Raw genomic sequence first — 9,706 nt, 5'->3', positions numbered from 1 at the left:
CAGAGAGGTTGGGGATCTGCTTTATCTCAGCTTTTCGTTGCTGTAAAAGAAATCCATTCCTGACCATTTTCAGGGGCCAATCCTATATTCAGTACCTGCACCTGCACTGGTCATACAGGTAAATAATATTACACCTGCTTTGCTATGCTAAAATGCACTGGTGTGTGCATTCCTCAATATTATATTAGTTGTATTTTGTGCTGTGCTCGATGACACTTCTTAACTTTAATTGTATATATGTATATGTTTTTCCTGTTTCTGTTTTTACTTCAGTCCGCTCTCCGTCTCTATTTTTCATCTCCCTCCAAACAAGATGATAAAAACAGTAAGAAAAATGATAACAAGTTGTACTGGCCAGCTTGTGCACATTGTGATGATCAGGGCCAAAGTCAGCACTTCTATTTGGGCTCAAACCTTTTTTTTTTTGTCTGACACCAAATTTAATTTTGTTTTGTTTGGAAAGTTCTGAAGAAAGTTAACCCTGAAAGTTAGTTAGAAAAGGGCAGAGAAACAATCGGCCAACCAATAAAATGATGTAAGGACAGACTTGTTTGTTCCCAGTCAGACAAACAACTAGCTATTAGTGCCATTTTCGGTGATGGAGAATTAAAACTCGTAGCCAATCAAATGGCTCTCTCAGAGGGTCCAAGTTCTCATTATCCCCTTTGTTTATGGAACATCTACTTTCTTATGAAATATGCAGTTGTGAATATAATCATTTAGTGAAAGCATATTTTTCGTCTTATGAATTGATATTTTGAAGCCTCAGTCCCTTTCTGGTATTTAATAAAAGGAACTTGAAATGGAGAGAAATGAAAAAGGGCTAAGATGTTTACCAATCTGCATAGCCAGCCTGCGATGGGGGCCATAAGTACTGTAGATGTTTCTTTAAAGAGGTAAAGACACAAAACTGTACTCTACTCTACCCTGCTTACAGTACAGTGTGATCTGCATTCCTGATTTTTGTAAAACAACAACAACAAAAAAAGGCAATTTAACAATTTAACTTTACAATGAGTTTCAACATTGTTTCAACAACTTTATACATATGAGTATTTTAAAACACATTAGTAGTGCAAATAATGTGGATCAGTGATACCAGTGCATATTTTTTAAAAGAATTTCAAGGCCCAATAAGAGGCTAAATGACTTGAAATGAAAGTGATTTTGCATAACATTTTGCTCTACTCAATTATTTCTACCATGAGCTGTATTACATGAACATATTTAGAGGAGAAGAGAGGGCAGAGAAGAGGTCTTCATAATCTAATGGAGAGCAGCAGAGAAGAGCAGCAATGGCTGTAAGGAAATTATATGGCTTTTAGATGATTTGGAGTTCCCCTTTTATGGTATTTCGGGACAATCAGATTCTTGTGTAAAAGTAGTTTACAGGACACTTGTAAATCTTGTTCCTTATTTACTGTGCAAATCCACCTAAGGCTCAAAGTGTCATTATTCTGGGAGGATTATTATCTGAGGTGTAACGAGGTCTGAACTATCTTTCCTGTTTGCTGAACCGAAGCTAAATCTTTCTTTCCCTGCATATGGTAACACTGGACATAAATTACATCTAGCCCCTCAGTGAACAAAACACAGCAGCATTAAGCAACACACAACTTTATGGAGCAATGAGGATCATCAGATATGAAAGTTTAATATTGGAAATTTATGCCTGTGGTTAATAAACTCATCTCTCAAACTGGCTGTAACTATTTCTGAGCTGCAGAAATTAATTGGATTGCTGCAAAATAGTTAAAAGTACATGTCAGCCAGATATCTACTTTATATTCTTTACAGTTAGAGAAATTTCTGTCTTTGATGTCAGATTTTTCATGGCAGGATTATTGATTCTCTTTAATTCCAGCTGTGAATCGGTCCGGCAAGGAGGAAGAGTCATGAATGAAATACGAAGGACTTTAGGATGCATATAACTCAATCTCCTACTCAGTTTTAGCATGCAACTCTACACATTAATCTAAAGCCTATTTAGGTAACAAACTTTTTTCTTTTTTTTAAATGTCAAGCAGGATTCCTAAATTAGATTTACCGGGATGGAATCATGTTTTTCATTAGATGCAACTTTTATCTATTGGGATCAGTATTTTTTCCTGTCTGTGTGACTGAGTGAGTTCACACCAGCAGATCAATAAACGTCTCTGTTTACTATGTGAAACAAACACACCCAGAGCAGGCCATTATTCTGTCTCTCAGTGTGATAGTTAAAAAATACATCATAAACATCTTCCAACTGGCCTGATGCCTGGAAATTGATTATGGCTTTATTGATGCACACTGTAGCATGTCATAGCGATGGTAATGATATGACGCATATTAGGCCACTGACAACACAATCTTCCACCTGTTTTCAGAATGTTGACCTTGACTTGTGTGTATAGATAGCACAATGCTTTAGATCACAATTAAAATGAGTCAGGGTATTGATCTCAGAAATAAGCCTGATGTATTTGTGTCGGTCATGAATGGAAAGTGTTGACTATTTTTCCTCCTGCGAGATCAATATTCATTACTTGTCAGTTTAGAGCTTAATTATAAATGGTTATAATTAATGCTCTGCTAGTATGATGAATGGTTATTATTTTGTGGGGTGGCGCTGCGCACCAGCGGCGATAGCAGTTTACAATATCATTTCTCCTCCAAGCCCTTGGCGAGTTCATACCCTGTGACCCTGTGCTTCCCATGCATTTTCTGCTCTGCAGAGTGACTGATAATCAATGATCTAAATTGTCTTATACATAAGAAATGATGTGGCAGCACCTGAAGATGATGCATCACGAGTGCACAAATATCTTTTTTCAAAAAATTTCAGATTTTGTTCACTGGCATGACTATAACAGAGTTGCAAAGTGGGAGGAGTGAATTCTGGCAAACATGGTTATTAGGTAACTGGCAGTATTGGGTCACTTTTAAGGCTTGGATGCACATGAAACTCTCCCTTATGAGTCATCAGTAAAAAGATAGAAACTGTGTTGGAAAATATGTGGTTTTTATTTATTTATTTTTTTGGACAAAACAGATCATCCACTCACTGGAAATTTTCAGGCGCTTTTAGCCACATCTTGCAGCCTCAGATGATGAGGTTTAGCACAGTTGTTATGGAGATGGTTCAAGTGTTGTCACATGACCTAAGTGTGACATTTCAGTCACTTGATAACATGTGGTTCTGATGACCCTCCCTGCCTCTCTACGCTGCTTGGTTTGGTTTGCTTGGTTTCTTCTCTCCTCCCCTTGGGACGTAGCCAATAGAGTGGAGGTCATCGGTGAGAGGAGGTTCATCTCACCTGCTTGTTTGGAAAGCCTTTAAAGTCCAAAATTGCCTTTTTTTTTATCTACTTCAGCGAATATATATGCTCTGTAAATCACTTGTCATGTGTTCTCCTTTTTTTAAATCTTTGATTTCATAATGGTGCCCCCAAGTTTTACATTATTTTGATGAAATATCACTCCGTCATCCGCTTACAGCTAGAGTCCTTAATATGATACAGCAATTAAATTCCTGCATAAAGTGATAATTCTGTCATAGGCAGAGCTGTTAGATCTTATCTCACTTAAAAACATGAACACAGGTCTGGTCCTGCACCTTAGCTTATTGAACGAGCCACCAGAAAAACATTCACCAGGGAAAAGTGCATTGCTAACATCAGTTAGCAGGCTAGGGAGCTAATTAGCTGCTCAGCTGCAGCACATTAAACAGCATGTAAACATACCTGAAAATGTCACCTCCAACACATTAGAGCATTATGATATTTCCCCATTCTTAAATCAAATGACACAAAACTACTAACACTACATTTCATAAAATATGTTGACGTTATTTTTGACTGCAAAGAGGGATGATTAAATGTGATTTCAGTTGGACTTTAAAGCTGGCCAGCTCAGTCTGCTTCTCTCTCTCTCAGCTCCCACATGGTCTCCTGTGTTTGTTTTTTGTTGTTTTGTCATTTCTTTCATCACGCAATATTTTCATACTATTCTCCACTCACCCGTGCATTCACCCACATGACTGATTTTTCACACCTCATTGACTTGTTTCATAAATAATTTCACTTAATAGATTATTTCATTTTTTGACCTCCAATGATTTATGTGCTCCCCCTCCTTCTTTATTTGAACTGTGAGCCAGTAGATTACTTTTGGGTAAGATCATAACCACTGTCTCTGTCAGATGGTCTATGATGGTGATTCGGTTCTTTGATTTAAAAAGTACACGTCTACACATAAATACATAAGGAGAGAGGTCAACTAAGACTCCTAGGAGCATTTCAAGAAACATCAGAGCTTAAAATTCTGTTGCATTCACAGCAAGCTGAAGCTAAAGACTGTGCTTTGAAGAAATCTGATAATACATTCAGCAGTTTAAATCAGTTTACTTTAAGATTCTCAGTCCATGTTGGCTCATGAAAATCATAGTATTTAGAGCATGATATTATCCATGATTTAAAGCCATTCAAAGACATGATTTCTTATAAACTAAGCTGAAATTCTTAAAACTAATGGCAATAACATAAACATACAATACTCGTACTTCATATGAGACTCCCATGTTTCTATGTTGAGGACCGTTGAAGTTATAATCAAGAAGAATATTTACAGATTGTAAAAATGCTTTCAGAATAATAAAGTTTTGCCAAAGCAAATAGGCAAAGAAAATAGGCAATAAATGATATAGACATCACTACAAATATTAAAAGATTAGATATATTTGAGCAATTAAATAATAAAAATATAAAAATGAAAAAACCATGAAAGAAAGGAGATCAAATTTAAAAAAGGATGACAAAGACGGGACACTATTTCTTTAATATTCATCTAATATTCATTTTCAAATTTCTGTTTCTAATAGTTCAACAAGTGGGGAGGGAAAAAAAACATTTCCTTCAAAATCAATCTCAAGATGTCTGTCTAAGCCAAGTGAAGTATTTGGAAGGCAGGCTTAGGTAAACAAGAAGGTAAACAAGTTAATGGGGTGACATGGGACCAGCACCGTATGTTGTGTTTCCTTCTCATTCTACTGCTTTAACGTTTGACTTGAAATATTTTCCCTCGCTCAAGCAAAGGGATCTGTTTTGTTTTTCTTGCTTCTACTCATACAATGCTCTTGATGTGCGTTTTCCAACAGGGAGCTTCATTTAGGAATGTCCAGGGAATGTCTCTGTGACTTCTTTGGGTTGAACAGAAGCAGTGGTTTTTCAAATGAACACTGGCAGTTTGGTTCATTCTTCCACCTCAGTGAGTTATCAGTCACCATCAGCTGCCCCTCAAGCACTCTGGATGGGGGGTGGGTGGTGGAGAAGTCTTGCTGGATCTGTGTATGTGTCTATATGTGTGTGTGTGTGTGTGTGTGTGCGTGTGTGTGTGTGTGGTTATTGACACCAGCAGAAGGACAGAAATACCCCCAGGTTAAAAGGGGATGTAAGCATTCTCTGATTTATTTTCATTTCTAGACCCTACCTCACAGGAATATGGTACCAGCACTCATATTCATTTACAAAGACAGCCACACACACACACATATTGCTTGGTAAACACATGCACAGCCTCACTGAAATCCGAGGATTAAGAGCTTCTTTTTGGTCACAAATTAAATGTGTGTGCCTTTCTGTGTGTGTGTGTTATTAGTGTATGATGGGGTAGGGGTAGTTTGGCAGTGTGCTGAGCAGCAAGAAGGTTCAAGGCTTTGGGCTTTTTTTTTTTTCGCCATCTCCCTGCTTCAGCATGTGCGCCACCAATGACCTCAATTAGCTCAGCGTCTGATAGACACACACGGAGCATCCTCAGATCACACACACATATGCGTACACTTGCAAATACAGGGATATAGTGTAAAGAAAGAGAGGTGGATAGAGAGGGGGGACAGTAGTGATGATAGGATTAGTATAAGAAGACCATTTGAATGTGCAGCTCAAACATGTTTGTGTACTTCTATGTTTCATCTGTTTCATCATTAGAGATAAGCCCTGGCTTTCCTGACATGCCTGCTGCCTGTCGGCCAAAAAGAAAAGGAGTGTGACAGAGAGTGAGAAAGTAACAGAAGAAGAGAAAGACAGAGAATCACAGACCCTGTCAACAATGAAGGAGACAAGACAGTGAGTAGAAGTTGGGTATGGATCAAAGACAACCCATAAAGAAAGAAGAGACAGAAGAGAAAATCACAGAGCCAGAAGAAAAAAGGAAAAAGGGAAGGTTTCAGTTGAAAGACACTAAAAAAGTAGGAGAAATAGCATAGATTAGGAACTGAGGCGGAAAACTTTAAGTGAAGGAAGATTAATGAATGAAAGGAAAAGGAAGGCAGCAAATGAAAATGAATGGAGAGCATGAAGATGAAGGAAGTAGAATTAGCAAGAAGAAGAAGAGAGAGAAGCAGGTTGTGCACAGATGTAGATGGAGGAAACAGGGATCTGTCAAACTGCAGGCATACTGAGAAACAGTGCTCTGACCTTCACGGGACAAGCTGCTACCACTGACAAGAATTTATGCATGCTCTCACTTTGTATTATTGGTTTAGTACAGTGAGAGTGTATATGAGCGCACAACCATGCATGCATGCGTGGATGCTTTTGTATGTGTGGGACAAAGACTATGTGTTTGTATTGCATTGCCTGCGTGAGGGATTTGTGCTCTCGCTTTGTGTGTGGACATGTGCCAGTGTGAATAAGGTAATGATTGAGGGTTTTCCCTTCATCACGCGCATTCTCCGTCCTTCTCTTTCATTTTTGCTCTCTCTCTCTCTTTCTCTCTCTCTCTGCCCGTGACCCCATCGCTCTCTGCACTCCATGGGAACTCCATTAGACCTTCCACTATGTTATCTTATCCTGGAAAAATAGCCAAACTGCCTGCGGTTCAGAGCAATTATTGTACACCATATCTCAGGAGGTGTTACAAATTAAACATGGCTTGGGTCATGCACGTTTAGCTTTAGGCAACAGCATACAAGCAAATATTCATACTGAAACATCCTACTGTATTACATGTAATAATACAACATTTGATACCTATGCCTGAACACGCTTATCATAAATTTTTCAATTTGTTATACAAGTAAAACACTGACAGCACCTGAGGCAGAGAATATAAGAAAAGGTCATCACGTAAAGCTCATGGGGTTACAAAAGCCCAATAATGATTCATTATGAATAAGGGATACTGTTAAATACAAACAAGAGGTTAATGTAAAAGACAGTAGTGGCCTCTGGTTCCCAGACCACCTGGGAAAATGGCACAGAGGGTGAGTAATAGTCTCTTACATCAAAACTCCTAAGGCATTCAGTAGAAAAAGAGTGAATGATTAATTTTTCGTCCAAAACTTTTGTTCTTCATAGGGGAAGTGGCTGAATTAATTGTGATGTAGTAGCTGTCTTGCATCAGTTGAGCTGCACAGTGATCCTCTCAGTGGTCAAGTCTGTGATTTTAATCCTCTAGGTCTGGAAACGAATGAAATACACACAGTAGCACTGAAGAAACAGCACGTGTACTCACTACAGCTACAATATTTCCTGGTATAATTATGGCTGGTGGATTAAACACAAAATGATTTTTTTCTCCATAAACATGTGGTTCACTTATGGTAAAAGCTGATAAATGAACAAGATCACAGTGAGTGAAAGCGCACAAGTCTTCCGAGAGATTTGGGTGCTGAACATATACGACTGGTCATGCTATGTGAATCCTTATTTCTTTCTGTGCGTTGAATGCTGCAGTATTTTTTTATTTTATGTTCTGAATTCATTCTAGCTTATTCAGCACATTTGCTGAATGTTTTCAATGAGTTTCGAGGTTTTTGGACAGTTACTTTACAGCTCAACATTACATAACTAAATTAAATGCAGCCCATGGGGATGAATACAGATGAACGAGGGAAGACATATTTTAGATGCTTTCCGCACCACTGCTGAACTTACGGGGAATACTGTAACCAAAACAAATTGCTTCCTTGTAGTGATCCTGCAGTACTAATGTGGGATAGCTGCACGCAAGGCGGAATTTCTACAATAGCTACCACTGCAGGTTCATTTTCAGCGAATTGAATGAATATTTGCTGTGCAGCTCAAAATGTCAGGGAACTTAAATAAATGTATACCTAGGGAGTAAAAAAGTCAGTCTGCAGACTCTGCTTTTTTATTGTTTATTCCCCCTCTAGTATCTTTTTCTGATCTGAGAGTGCATATGGGTACATGTGTGTTTGAGGGTCTGGATATTTATCATGCCTCAGGATTTGTGTGTGTCTGTATGTGTGTGTGTGTGTGTGTGTGGGTGGGTGTGTTATTCTGATTGCAGGAAGCTGGCACTCACAATCTGGCTACGTGAGAAGCATCTGCATCTATGACGGCAGTTGTCCACCTGTTGTGCAAGCCAATGGTACAGAAGGCTTTCCAAGAGCTTGGAGAGAAGGGGGGAATTATCACAAACACAGACTGATAGCTTCTGATGACTGGCCATGAAGCCAGTTGGAGATTCATGGCCACACCCCAACATAAGATTAGAAAAACTACAGGAGAAAACTTTTTGCTTCTTTAACTTCTTCTCAAATACATGAAAACACACAAAAGTACCTGCTGGTTTCACTTTAATACAGTGATACCTGCAGACACTCAGCTGGGACCTACACACAGACTCCCATAGAAATACACACAACACACGGAGGCCAAAGGCTTTCCTCTCACATGTGATTAGTGTTGAGTCCTTAAAGTTAAACTGGCCTTTGGTTGCACACACACGAACACACACACTGCGCACACAGACACTCGAGGTTAGTTAAAGAGGTTTTCTGCCCTATGGTTGTCCTTGGGCAATATCATCACAGTGGGAATCAATAGAGCCATCACTCAGAGTGAGCAAAAAAAAGGAGTGAGACAGAGAGACATTGAGAAATATATAGGGGGAGAGGAGGGGGGTGTACAGAGAGATGGGGGAGAGGGAGAATAATAGATGTCAGGCAGGGGAAGGGAAAGAGGTGGATTGAAAAGCTGCATGGAACAAGGAAGAGAGAAGGGGAAAGAGAAAAAACAGAGAAAAGTGAGCAAAAGAGTGTATCAGTGGAGGGAGCAAATGGGGAAGAGTCTCACAGAGAGACAAAAGGAGGAGTGGAGTCAGGAGCTGGCAAGAGTGTCTGAAGCAAAGGAGTTCAAACGGAAGCCAGCGACATAGTGACAAGGATGGATGAGGGAAGCAAGCGAAAGGAGAACAGATGGAGAAAATGGGGGAGGGAAACAGGGAGTGAGAAAAAGGAGAAGAGTGAGTGAGCAAAGCATGTAAGCAAGTAAGTGAGAAAAGGAAGGAAGGTAAGGAGGAAGGATAGACGTAAGTGCAGTAAATGAATGTGCTATTCAGGAAAAAAAGGGGGAGGTTGGAAAGACTGAGTATGTGAGTAAGTGTAAAGGGAAGGGGGTGAAGCGTGAAGACAGGAGGGAAAGAAAAGAGAGAAGATAGAAGAAAAGTGTTTGAGAAAGCTAGTGATTAAGAGACAGACAGAGGGTGATGCTGCAATTAAGTTTTGTCATATTTATGGTATACTGTGCATGAATGACACTATAACGTCTGAGGATCAAATTGCGGTGTAATTGCTCTTGTCAACATGGCGGATCTGTGTGAGGATTTCAGGCTGAGCAGTGCGAAATTTCATACAATAAAGTAGAGGATAAAACACAGCTACGAATCTAATACACAGATGTTCAGTGATAGCTAGAGTTAT

The sequence above is a fragment of the Thunnus maccoyii genome, chromosome 16 (genome assembly GCF_910596095.1).
Source record: "Thunnus maccoyii chromosome 16, fThuMac1.1, whole genome shotgun sequence".
Classification (NCBI taxonomy): Eukaryota; Metazoa; Chordata; class Actinopteri; order Scombriformes; family Scombridae; genus Thunnus; species Thunnus maccoyii.
This window is presented reverse-complemented; position numbering follows the sequence as displayed.